The sequence below is a fragment of the Antedon mediterranea genome, chromosome 8 (genome assembly GCF_964355755.1).
Source record: "Antedon mediterranea chromosome 8, ecAntMedi1.1, whole genome shotgun sequence".
Lineage (NCBI taxonomy): Eukaryota > Metazoa > Echinodermata > Crinoidea > Comatulida > Antedonidae > Antedon > Antedon mediterranea.
The window spans coordinates 1,845,853-1,859,991 of NC_092677.1; the positions used below are offsets into that span (position 1 = coordinate 1,845,853).

The window sequence follows — 14,139 nt, forward strand, 5'->3', positions numbered from 1 at the left end:
AACAAGCCTGGCCATTCAATTAACCCATTGATTGCAACCCCTATACAAATATTGAACAGTTGGTATGCCGCGTTATTATGCAAATGAGTTGGTGCAGGTGTAGTGGGTAGTGGGGAAGATGGTATTGTTAGTCATTGCGGTCAACACGCCATATTGTTGAATTTTGATGTTGTTAATATTTTACATTATTATTATCCTAAATTAACATGACTCTCTAATTATCTTTCTTTCAAAATAAAAGAAAAACATTTTATATTTAAAAAAAAGAAATCCGTAGAGATTCGAACCCCAGCTAGTAGAGCTGAGAGAATCCAAACGATAGTTACTTAGAGCACTACCCGTTATTCCACAATGACACGAGTAATAAACGTGACAATAGTATAGTCTTATACGCGCTTCATATTAGTATACAAATAATGAATGTTTATGAGTGCAATGGTACAAATAATGGCACGAGGTGAATGATGAAAGGTTATATCAACGAGGCAAAGCCGAGTTGATATAACCTTTCATCATTCACCAAGTGCCATTATTTGTACCATTACACGAATACAAAACATTCATTATTTGTTTTATATAACATCTAAATAACAAACAAAAATGTTTCAAAAAGTACTATTTAACGATCGTTGAATAGTGCGTACTATTGCACGCCATGTGACCCACATTCGTCCAATCAAATGACAGGAATTTATATAGGTGTTATATAATACTTCATATTCTGTTGGTATGCCGCGTGCGATATTATGCAAATGTTATAAATAAATAATTTTGACCAATCTGGCATCTAGCATTTATGCTAGGTATAATTTTAGAAAATCTAGCATAATAATCTGGTATAATTTTTAGAAAAACCATTTCTGAAGCATCCATGATGTAGCATTTTGGTAGTAGGCCTAATCTATAGAAAATACCGATACAAGTTTATTGAATATGTTAATGCATGTAACTTGAAAGCCACTCCGAGTGCATACCTCCGCCTATTGTAAAATTCTCCTACAGTACATAAAATTTCTCCGGGAAAAAAAAAAAATATATATATTTATGTGTCTTAATGTGTGATTTAGGCTAATTTCACTACAGTACAAGCATGTGTATGCGAATTGGTGTAATGGTTATGTAACAAGCCTTTCAACTAACAATAGATTCTGTTGACTAACAATAGAACAGCAACGCCAAAAACAAACGGGTGAATTTGAAAAGAAATAGGTTTTTTTAAAACTACTCGTATCAAAAGACCTGTAAATTAAATCAATTTATGTTTTAAAATTACAAATTATAACTCTTGCCTCTTGAAAAATGAAGTTTTTTGGACAAAGTAGTTCTCGAGAAGAAATTATATTAAAAGTGGTCCAGAATTGTGACCGTGGTCCGGATTGCCTCCAAAATTTAATGGAGTGGTCCTTGATATCTTTTAACTATTTTTTGAGTAATCCTGCTAACAAACAAACAAACACGATCGACTACATAATACCTCATTGGCGGAGATAAATAATGATTTACTTCGCTTATACATGGAATATGTTGAAATTACGTAAAATTACTCCATGGAACGCAATTATTCGGGACTAATTGAGAATGAATTTTAAATTTAATATTCTGGGGTTATGTAGACTACCACAATAATGTTAAAAATATAAATTAAAGGAGCGGCAAAAACGGTTACAAAAAGTCTGTGTCACTGTCTGACAGACAATTTGACTTTTTTTTGTGCATTAAATAGTTTTTTTCAGGTAAATATTTTAACTAAATTTTAAATCTTAAATATGTAAAATCACATTTTATCAAAATACCTGTGTAATCCTACATATTATGTTTACGTACAATTGTTTAACTTTTTAGTAGTCATAGGGGGCGCTTTAAGTGCAATTATTAGTGTTTTTTGTATGGAAATAAGTTTTCCTTTAAACTTTCTTAAGTTATTCCTCGGGGCATTCTATTAATATTGCTATCTTGGGCTTTTTCTATGTTATGTTTGTATTTTTGAGTGAACCGAATTAAACTGAACTGAACTGAAATATTTTTTTGTTTTCCACCCAATTTAGTGAATATCAATAAATATTATGTTACATTAAAATGGCATATTCAATACCTTTCTTTTTTTTCTTCTTTCTTTCTTTTTTTCTTTCTTTCAATACATTTTTAATTAGGTTATTGAGTTATTGATAAGGAATTTATTAGTTATTTATTAGACCAATACGTCAAAGTTTGTTTAATTTATGCTTCTTTTTGTGTTAATTATAGGCTTTCTGTTTTGATTCCAATAAAGTAAAATCATAAACTTTTGTTTTACTTAAAAAAACAAAAAACTCGGCAAATCAATATTATAACATTTGACCTCTAGCTTAAATTGAAAACAAAGTTTTTGTTTTGCTGCTCTTATTTCCACAAGATGGAGTCAACACTAGAGTTAACTCTGGGTATGTTGGAATACTCCATTACTATAAAAAGTGTCATCATTAATAAATATACTTGTTGATAACCTCTCTAAGCTTAAAATACTAAATAATAACTAATTTTGTGTACAAACTCAGCATTTTAATGACCCTTTATGGTGTTTTGTAAAGTATTATTAGATTCCTGTGTAAAATAGGTAATTCAACTTGTGCTTCATACCTAAAAAATAATAGAATCGTCTATTCTTATCAAATCTGGTCACCTTGTGGAGGATTTAATAATGACCTATTTCGCTATGTCACAGATTGGGGCTAATGAATGGCGTATAAAAGTTAAGCAGAGGACGAGACTTGGAAACAATAACAACTGCATTAAAGGTAATTATAGACAATACTAATTGTATTAATAGTTTCCAGTGTGTTGGATTAAGATCATGTTGGACGTAACAAGTACATTATACCATTTCAATTCACCAAAAACAATAAGTTTCTTCTCTCAACTTCTTTGGTTTTGGACGTGCCAGCCTTGATTTTAAGTAGGAGGTGGGATTGACCCGTTAAAGTTAGCCGCAGTAATTGCGGTTGCACACGTCTGTCCATTGCTAAAACGGTATTTTCTGGGCCTAGGAATAAAACATGAATAACTACTGATTTAAAAGAAACTTTCAGACCTAGGCATATCTATACAATGATCACACACTCACTTCACTAACTATTGTACTTCACAGCACAGTGCAGGGTGTGAATAAAAGTTAAAAATTACAATTAATATTGAGATAGTTGTTTTTTTTATTCCTTCAGTAAATATAACTTGTTTACTTTATAGTTTTAATGTATTGTATTGATATTTTTAATGTTTTATATATTGTATGTGTTTTTAAGCATCAAGGAAAACCAATTTCATGTTCGCCTTGTTGTGTTCATAACAATAAAGATTTATCTTATCTTATCTTAAATTTGTGTATTCATTGTACAGTATTGTTGGTACACTAGGTAAATAAATACAATATTATTAAGCATACACTATGGTATTAATATATCTTTAATTCCTTAAGATGTTTTTCTCTCAATCATAACTCTGGTCTATTGTACATTTTGCAGGGACATGAATGCAGGATCTTCCTCATATAGATTGGTCACTTTTTCGCTCTAGCTCACCAAATAAAACTTAAAAAGTAAAACTTTTATAGATAAGTATGGGAAAAAGTAATATCTTATATAGAGTCACTTACTAATGAATTCACTTAAAAAATGAAAATAAGACATTGTTTACATGCCTACTTGTCATCTCACATGTAATCTGTCAGGTCAAAGTCATTTAGTTTTATTCAGTAAATGAAATGATAAGGACAGATGTGTGACACGAATAGACTATTATTAGTATGATTGTTTCCAATTGGTCAGTTATGTTGTGCCGGTAAAAAACACTACCGTTTAAAGTTTAAACTATTAATATTACTGAATAACTTCCTTGATTGCCAGTCAATGGTACATTGACTGGGTAATTGATTACTACTTCCTCACTAGCAGCATGATAAGTTCAGTTGTTATTTGTTGGTGTTATGCACTAATATAAGGAAAACCCACTAAGTCCTTAGACTTGTTTCCGGTGGGATATTCTGGTGGTGAAGTGGGCAGTACACTAGGAGATGATGGGATACTCTGGTGGTGAAGTGGGCAGTACACTAGGAGACGATGGGATACTCTGGTGGTGAAGTGGGCAGTACACTAGGAGACGATGGGATACTCTGGTGGTAAAGTGGGCAGTACACTAGGAGACGATGGGATACTCTGGTGGTGAAGTGGGCAGTACACTAGGAGACGATGGGATACTCTGGTGGTAAAGTGGGCAGTACACTAGGAGACGATGGGATATTCTGGTGGTGAAGTGGGCAGTACACTAGGAGACAATGGGATACTCTGGTGGTAAAGTGGGCAGTACACTAGGAGACGATGGGATATTCTGGTGGTGAAGTGGGCAGTACACTAGGAGACGATTCCCTACTCTTTTTCGAAGAATGTATACTATACACTAAGCCGCTCTCCTGCGCTATATGCCGCTCTTCTGCGTTATGCCGCCCTCTATGTCGCTCTCCGGCGCTATATGCCACTCTTTTCATGCTTACTGATAGCTAATTACCCCTGACGTAAGTTGGTTCTTACTCAATCTTTGTATTAAAGGACAACTTGACCGAGGACAATATTTTTACAACTTATTAGGGATGTACATGATTTCAGAACAATTGCTAGATTAAGGATATCGCGACACACGCTTGCCGTACAGCCGTCGCCGTAAATTACTGTGACGTCACAGGTGCAGCACAAAATCTACTAAATGAGTCCAGATAAGCAGAAGAAACTAAAAAAAATAACTAAATTTATATTTTTTACGATTTATTTACAAAGTGTGTTTACTAGAAATGTTCGCGATTTTCCAGACTTTGCCAGAAAACTCATGACGTAAATGTTGCGTTGCACCTGTGACGTCACAGAAATTTACAGAGACGGCTGTACCACAAGCGTGTGCGGTGATATCCTTAATCTTGCGATGGTTCTGAAATCATATGTACATCCCTAATACTGTACGTTGTTAAAATATTGTCCTTTAAGTGTTACTGTTTATGTGGGTCTCTGGTTTATTTTGTAATCGCATTAAGTTGTTCGTTTCTAATAACCATTCTTTGTAGCCGTCTGAACAGAAAATATGCCCTGTAATTTTATTGTTACAAAATGATGTTAATTTCACGCAATGTAAACCAGTGTTTATGCTAGGTTGGGTATGCATTGTATTGCTGTTTGTCTTTCTATTGAGAAAAGTCCAAGTTATTTCTTGAGTGTTATTATAGTGTTTGATATCTTACACGTTATTAATAATATTATCTATTATCTGGTAAACAACTTTAATAATATGATTTTTAGCGTACAGTATATTTGGGTAAAAATAAAGTATCGCACATTTTATTAAAAATAGAAAAATACCACAACTCAATCATCAATTTATGAAAACCAATGAGTCAATCTCTGTATATCCATATAGTTATTAGATTTTATTAGTTTACCTCCAAACATGTTTATGTTATTGTTAATGTACTGTGGAGCTGATAATTTTCTACTGCAAAAACACATTTGATCCAAAAAATGACTGGGGTAAATTAGTAATAATGTTTAGCGTTTTACAACATTAGGCGCCAAGCCTTGTCTTTTGAAAATTATAGGTGTGCTACAAATTGCACTCCTCAATACATTCAGGAGTGCTGTAGGTATGCTGTTTGTATTTTGGTACGTAGAAGCAGGGAGTTGTTATTTTACAACTCCCTGGTAGAAGTTTACCAAATTTAAGCATGTTGTAAATTGCACTCCTCATAGGCATTATAGGAGTGTGTTAGGTGAGTGATCACACTCGCTCGCCTTAAAAGACAAGGACTGAGGCGCTATATAAATCCATGATATTATTAATTATTTAAGCATAAATGCCTACTGTATGTTTATAATCCAATAAATCTACTATAAAATCAGTAAAATATTAAAAATTCAGAAAATGTTGTAGTTATTCAAAATAAAGTCTAATCTAAAGTAATGTTCTAAATTGTTCTATATACTGTAGGAAATAAAAAGCAGTGTTTTTATTTTTTTTTTAGTGAAGGTTTTTTTCGCTATTGAAATCATTATGGAACACAAATTGCACATGCACAATATTGACCTATGAGCCTTTAGAGGTGCAGTGCTTCTGTTGTGGCAAACTCCCTCTGTGAAGAATACAAATTTCAAACTTAAATTACCAGATGCCAGGTCACATAAAATTAGATTTTAATTTTGCAACTATACAATATATCATCATATACTTTTGTAGACAGTTTTCAAAATGTACCATGGACCTTATTTATAGGTCCATGAATGTACCATGTGTTTTGGTGTAAACAGAATCAATTTAATGAAAATCCCCATCCATGGAGTGGACTAGTCCTTGCCATTAGTAACAGTTGTTTCTCTGGATACATTCCTTCCACTAAATGAGTGGCTATGGTTCGGCCAAATCAAAACATGATTATGTTTCACCTTTTAAAAATAAGTACGTCAGTACTACGATTTAGCCACAATGCATTGGAATTTATTTGATGAATTAATTTAATATTTAATCCTAATCTCATTGGATTGGTTCCAACTTAATTCTTATTAGATTCAAACTCTACAGTATATATTTAAAGTCTTAGACTTTCAGTTGGGTGCAAGCAGACTTAAATTTACTTCCACAAAACTTAGTTTTAACTATAAAATTTAATTCACCAAATTGTTTTTGTAACTTTGTGTATAACTCTGAATCAAACATTACCCATTGAAAAAATTTAAGCCCAAAAATCCACCATATTTTTGGTAATGATAAGAAACATGTTTTTGTATTGTTTAGGCCTAGAGGCCTTGGACCCTCTGGTGTTGTGAGTGAATTTAGAAATGCATGCTGGGAAGCTTGAGTAGAGTAGGAATGTTCAATTATCCACATGGGGTCAACTAAAATGATTCTAAGAATAAACTAAAATATTAGTCAATTTAAATACGCAATGAAAAGATGAAATGAATAAATTCCTTTGAAAATGCAAAATGGCAACTTTCAATATTTTGATAAATTCACATTTATTTTGTTTGTAGAGTACCTACTGTATAATCTTCAATCAAATCAAATTACCTTTTTCCATACAAATTATAGTTTTAGAATCAATTCAACTATAGTCTATAGTAACTTTATAGTTCATTCATATTGTGAAAAGTTTTTGTTCAGAAAGTCTTGACTCACAACATTTTTTCCCTTTAATGTACTTACTATAGTGTGATGAGTGTCATAGAACTGATACATAAATAATTAATGAATGTTTATTTCAAGTTCAGATAAACTAATGATTTTCTGTTGTATTTTTCAGGATTTGACCTTTGACCATGTCTGATTTGCAGTTCTTTAATTAAATCTTTTACGATATGCGTGCGATGAAAATAATTCAGGTAAGATCCAAAGAGGTTGGATGTTTGTTATTTCATTGTAACCTAGATCCAATCTTTTTCAATGAATTAGTTTTCATGTGACTAATTTTGAAATAACTCAACTACCAATTGTAAAATAAAAATATTCCTAATGTAACCATCATTTTCTGGCATGTGAGGTGATTTCCCGATTGATCGTAAAATAAAATAAGTACTGTTTATATCAACTAGCGTTCCTGCTCTCAACAAAACATCCATTTATAGAATCACTGATGAATAAAGCCTATCTAGTGGTTATGTAGAATGATCCCAAGACATTACTATACTTTGGCTTTAGTAGATAGAAGATTGAAATGTTTGTTAGTTGAGGAGGTTAATTTCTATTAATAAAAAGAAGGGGTAGTATTGCTTGGCTGATTTCTTTTGAATGCGTTAAAAGTTCGCTTGGAAGTGAAGAATTGCTAAAACTGTAATGTCAAGAAATTAAAAGAAGTACCTTTTAACAAAAACATACATTAGGTACACTTAACCTTTGACCTCTATGTATAGTACTTCCTTTTAATGTAATAAAACAAATCTTTGATAGTTCAAAGGTTAATGTTGAATTTATAGTCTCCTATCCAGATGTCTAGACCAGCTGTCAATGCTGGAGTCTAATTTCTAATTTACCAATTAATTCTCTGTGAGAGGTGTTGAGGCAGAACCCATAAATTTTACCTGTAGTTATTTATTTCAGATCTTTATCGCACTCTGGGGAAGTGTGTGCAACTTTTGGGAGACTTTCTGTTCAGCTATTAACTTTGTTGTCAGAACTTTGCTACCATTGTTCTTTTAAATTCTATAAATATTTTGTTTATTACCTACCTCTGAAAATGTATTATATTTGCAATCCTTGTGCTTACTTTCACAGATTGAATAAGTACTAATGTACCATTAAAATAGGTTTTTCAAAATGTTGTTTTAATGCTGAACAGAGACCGAATAAAATGATCTGCAAGACTGTGTCTTGACATGTCTTTTATGTTTTTGCTGTATTTTGTATATTGTATCTGTTCTGAGGGTCCCAAATGATCAGCAAATGCTGGATGGATCACCCTCATTAAATATGGTTAAAATAAATAAATAAATAAATAAACATAGGCACTACATGCAGGATGGATCCCGCATTTTAAAGTGATTTTTAATGAATCACGCATTTTGCACAGACAAATGCATAATCACACATTGTAGCACATTAGCAGAAATATAGCTTTTTTACAGCAGGTTTTCATTGCCATATTGAAATTAAAATCATAAATAAATGAATTTAGAAGTGTTTATTAATCTGTGGGAAATTGAAAATTGTTTTTGGAGACATTGAACCAACAATTTATAAACGACATTTAAAATTCCTATGTTACAAACTGATAAATGATAATTGGCTTAACTATTATCATCATAACGATTGATTATTATAAATTGCAATACGTAAATCTTTCTCTATTGGATGTATCAACATTGTTAAATGCAAGTGGTCTGTAAAAATATTGTAGTGTGAAAGTTTATTTACAACGGTATTTGTCATGTTTTATGGCCATAAAATTATTTATAGAAATATGAATATAAATTAATATTGTTTGCATAAAAAATATTTCACAAAAGTATGAAGTAAGCCAGTCCTTGGCCCCAGCCCTTGGCCAACCCAAATCCAGTCCACATCCACTAAACTTGGACAACCAAAACGGAACGTAAACCAACTAATGTTCGACCGACAATTCAGTTTTTAATGAAAATGTTTTTAATCGAGTCTTGACACATTTCTGTAGGAAATACTGTATTACCTTGCTTACTGTAGGCACTATGGATCTGAACATACTTTAAACAAAAGTATAACATTTACTGCTTGATAAAAATAAATGCTTTATTGAAATTAAGGAAAAAAATTCCCAAACAAGAAAAAGTGTGAAGTACAAGTTAAAGGATCTGATCATTTTAACACCTTTTCTGCAAATACCTATCAACAAACTTATCAAATACCTATCAACAAACTTTATGAGTTTGAAAACAACCTTTACAGTCTCTAGAGTATTTCTGATTGATGTAATTTAGTTTCAGGTGAAAAGTAAAAAGTAGTGTCAAAAAATGTTGGCACCTTTGTGTTTAGTGGGCTTGTTGTAAATATGTTCCTATGGGAACCAAATGAAAACTCCATATTTTGTTGTTTACACCTCTGTTTTATGACATTAGGTGTTGATTCTAAATCATTTTGATTTTTAATATTGTCAGATTTTTTTTATAGTGTTCAAACTTTTTTTATCTCACTTTTTTTATCTTATTAATTACAATGTCTTTTACTGTTTTTGTGTTAAATATTGTAGTTTTGTAGAGAAAAAGAAATGTTAGTGTATCCCAAATCATCATCTAGTGATGGCTCACATTTAGATATAAATGGCCAATGTCTGCTAGTAGTTCTTAAGACTAGGACACCTACATACGGTTGAAGAGCTGTTGCTGTGGCAGCTCCAATTCTGTGGAATTCCCTACCAATTTCAATCAGACAGTGTACTACTCTAAACTCTTTTCAAGACCCAGTTGAAATCTTTTTTCTTAATATAAATTATTGCCACTTCTCAGTCTATTTTAATTTATGTACAGCACATTGAGAGCTTGCTTATAATGCCATAAGAATGAACTATTCTTATAATAATACAAAACAAAAGCCAGAACCCCAAGGCAGCTCATATATAAGTTCATATAATAGTAGTTATTTTAACACTACAAGTGAACCCTATAGTCTTCCCTCTGGACTAACCTGATTTATCACTGGAGTTCTGAAACAGGCTTAGGGTATATTAGTGGCGTCATGTCCCCCTGGGGTAAGGGTTTTCAATGGAGTCCTTCTGTCATTTTGAATTTAAATCAATGGGGGTGGTCTAGTGGGATATCACCTGTTATTTTTATTTTTATATTGCTATAAAATATAATAATAATGTTTACATACAATGTTCTATTTTACTGTTTTATTGTGACTTTTTGCCACTTGATAGAGGACAAAAATGCACACAATTTGTTATATTATTTCATTTTACTAAACAAATTGGTGCCTGACTTGCTTACCAACCCAAGGCCATAGCGGGAGGTTACAAATAGACAGGCAAAGATGCTTTAAATATAATTATTAATATTAAATATGATTATCTCTTCTGGGGAATTGGGTGGGGTGATAAAAATTACAAATTTCAGAAGAGGAGAACACCTTGTCTGCCTTAGGCTGACTACGACCTTGCAACCCTTTACCCCTTTTACACTGATCTTGAGAGGAGAAACAAGTTGAACCATCCCTATACAAATGATGGTGGCTTTTTAACCCCATTTACATTGTACTTTCCAGGTTCAGCTCAGTGTTCCAAATAGAGACATTTCCTTAGCAAATTTAAGCCTCAACACATATTTTCTTCTAGTAAATATACCTACAGTACTTTTTCTATTGTTTGTGATTATTTCTCATTTTTTCTAAAAATATAATGATAATTTTAAAATCTCATTCTCGTTTGTCAGCTTAATAAGTGGTTTTACAAAATAAGTGTAGAATGATGTAGGACTGAGTGAATAGTAATCAACAAAACATTAATGTAATTGGTAAAAGGATACCTACAAATGCAACAACATTATTCAAGTCATAGTTGAACACTTCTCAAGTAAATCCAAAACTAACCACATAATTGGATACTCCTGGGCTTGGTTTCCATAACAACAATTACACATTGATCTTTATAGGATCCCTTTAAAGTAGGGGTCACAGAATGTTTCTGTGTGGTCTGTCAAAATTGACGGAAGAACTCATTTAATAAGCACAAACTCAAGTTTACCAGTCAAATATAGAAATTATAGCAGTGTTTACAATTGATAATATTTCTTGTCATGCTATCTTACTCTTAGTAACAATAGTAGTACTGTATCCCCTTATAATTAGTATCAATAACTATAAAACAATTTATTAGGCCTGTACTAGCAGTACTATGGAAAAAAAGTAAAGTGGACTAGTAAATGTTTGCATAATCAAACGACAAATTATCATTACAAAAACAAACTTATTATGCGCTACACATTGTTTTATAAGTAGCAATGTACTAAATCTTTATTTTTTCTATTCTTTAGATTTATTTTTATTTTTAATTAACATATTTATAACTTCCACAAATAACAAGAAACAAAAATAACAACAACAGCAGTAGTAATGACAATAATTACTATAGTAAAAAATAACAACAATTTTAAATGTAATTATGTATATGTTTGTATACTATGATGTAGTATGTTTAAGCGGATATTAGCCCTTGATGGCATTTGCAGCAATAAAGAAATTGAATTGAAGAGTAAAATTTATTTTTTTAGTATGAGGTTGGAAAGATATCATGTAATAAAGATGTACAGTATAGAAATAAATGTAGTTAGAATGTTTTTTGTTTTAGTGTCCTATAGTTAAGACAAAGAAATAACATGGCATTTTAATTAAACATTTTTATTGGATGACTCAGACTTAGTACATTCAAAACTGTTTGCTGCCCTCTTTTATTTTACCAGATTGAAGTCGCCAGCAGAATACCTTTCGAGTAAAGTAGAAATTTAAACATGTTGTTTCAAAAGTAATTATGAAACTAATCTGTTAACTATAACTGACAGAAAACTTGAATAGAATCGACTGTATGTTCACATTCACAATATTTATTAACATTTAACTCTGTAAATTAACAATATTCTTGAGTACAAATCTTATTTAAATATATGCATAATTTTATGCAAATTTCCCCTGTTGTCATAAATAACTTAATGTTGAATGTCCTCATTTATTTGAAATTACTAATATGTAATAACACAACAGTATGGAAAATACATCTTCAGTTTTTCATGTCGAAATTATTTTCCAGTTAATAGTGTCTGACAAAGTTGATTAGTATACAATACAGACAGATTTATTTCTTGTGTGTTGCGTTGTTAAGCAGTTGTTTAATGTTATTACTGTCCTGTACATTATTAAGCTGTTAGGTATGTTGTGGTTTGAACCAATTCAGCATTTAACATAAATTAGATTTTGGAAAAAGCAAAAACCCTCAAATAGGTAGTTCTTGTGAGCAAATATGTTTCAAACAGGCAGATTAAGAAAATGATCAAATTTTATAAAATCCTACAGCAACAAAAACATACTGTAGGCTACAGCTTAGACAGAGTATTCATTTTTACTAGCATCATCATTACCGTATTTTCCGGAGTATACAGTAGGTCGACCCCAAGTATAAGTCGACCCCCAACTTTGGCCTAGAATATCGTTGATTTTGGTATGACCTGAATATAAGTCGACCCCCAAAATCGGCTAATAACACAACTTACTTTAAAGTTCAAAGAGGGCTAGAAATGTATGAAATGTGGTTATTTGTTTATATTATTAAAGTGTAGGCCTAATCAATATCGGACGGACGTAATGACGACGACTTCGCCGCCGTCTTCACCAGCCTATAATAAATGACAGCGATGTAGCGTTACTTGCCATCAGCGATGTTTTTCGCGTCACTCGAATAAATTAAAACGAGTTTTCCGTTAGGATGCTTATTAATTGTACAGGCGAGTAGTTGTAAATCGCGTTATCTGTAAATGTACACGCGCCCGACTAAGGAGAATTTATTTTATGAATAGACATGCGCAGTAATTGTAATTACGAACAAACAAACAAACTGCGCATGTGTATAGATGAAAATATCGCGCAATAACAAACATGCTGCATGGACATTCCGACGTCTGTGGTGTGTGTTACGATGTTTTCGCGAGAGTGAATAAGAAGCATAAAGAAAACTATTTATTCTTAATTATCTTAAAAGCGTAATATTAACATCAAAATGAGTCATTGTGATATATTAATATTTTATTGACCAGTACTTGTTGGAGTTGTATTATTTTGTACAATGTAGGTATTAAATTGAAAACTTTTGTGAATGATTGATGATAGGCCACTGACCTTGCTGGGCCTTGACAGCTGTCGGCTTTTGAACATATTTTTTTCGGCCTGATTTTTTTCAAAAATCGCATGGTCGGAGTATAAGTCGACCCCCCGATTTTGCAATTAAAATTTTCCCACAAAGTCTCGACCTATACTCCGGAAAATACGGTATGTAATATTGTAATGTTAATGAAAAGTAACTGTATCAAAGAAGTGTTTATTAGTTGTATTTTCATCATCATACTATTTGTAACATATCTAAAATAATTATTTAGAGCACGGTTATTTAGGCTAGGCATGGTATAACATACATGAGAATAGGATAAAAGAGGCCGTCCAGTCTCCTACAGAGCAGCACAGCAAAAGCCTACAGCTTATACATGTTACACACAATGAAAGTTACAGTTCCAACTACTAATGCAATTGGATGTGAGGGCCAAGAAAAGAAACCATTTGATTTTGGCCCCCTGGCAGGAAATCGGCAATGCCTTCGGAAAGCTGGTCAATTCCTCACATTCTTGCCGTAATTAAGAACCGCTCAAATGGCAGACAGTCCGATGATCGGTGGTTTTTGTGACGAATCATCTCGCGTTGTTGATTTTGTAACATGGTTAATGTCATTGAGATGGGTGTCGAGGTGTTGATACAAGATTAAATTAACAACTTGTCATTTTTATCCATTATGATATTCTAGATTTGACCATTTTGTTGTTTTTTGTATTCAACCAAAACAAACCATAAATGGATATTATTATGGTTGTTAAAGAATAATTTGTACAGATTATTTTTATGTGGTATTAT

The 14,139-nt window shown here is 32.1% G+C and overlaps 1 protein-coding gene across 1 annotated transcript in view; it reads left to right on the forward strand.

Moving 5' to 3' along the window:
* Positions 1-2,709: 2,709 nt before the first annotated feature.
* The window catches only part of LOC140056646 (cell adhesion molecule-related/down-regulated by oncogenes-like), a 47,276-nt gene continuing 35,846 nt past the window's right edge, over positions 2,710-14,139 (forward strand). Inside the window, exons 1-2 of the mRNA XM_072102091.1 lie at positions 2,710-2,774; positions 7,310-7,388. The gene's annotated coding sequence lies outside the window, so the exon portion shown is untranslated. The remainder of the gene's footprint in view (positions 2,775-7,309; positions 7,389-14,139) is intronic.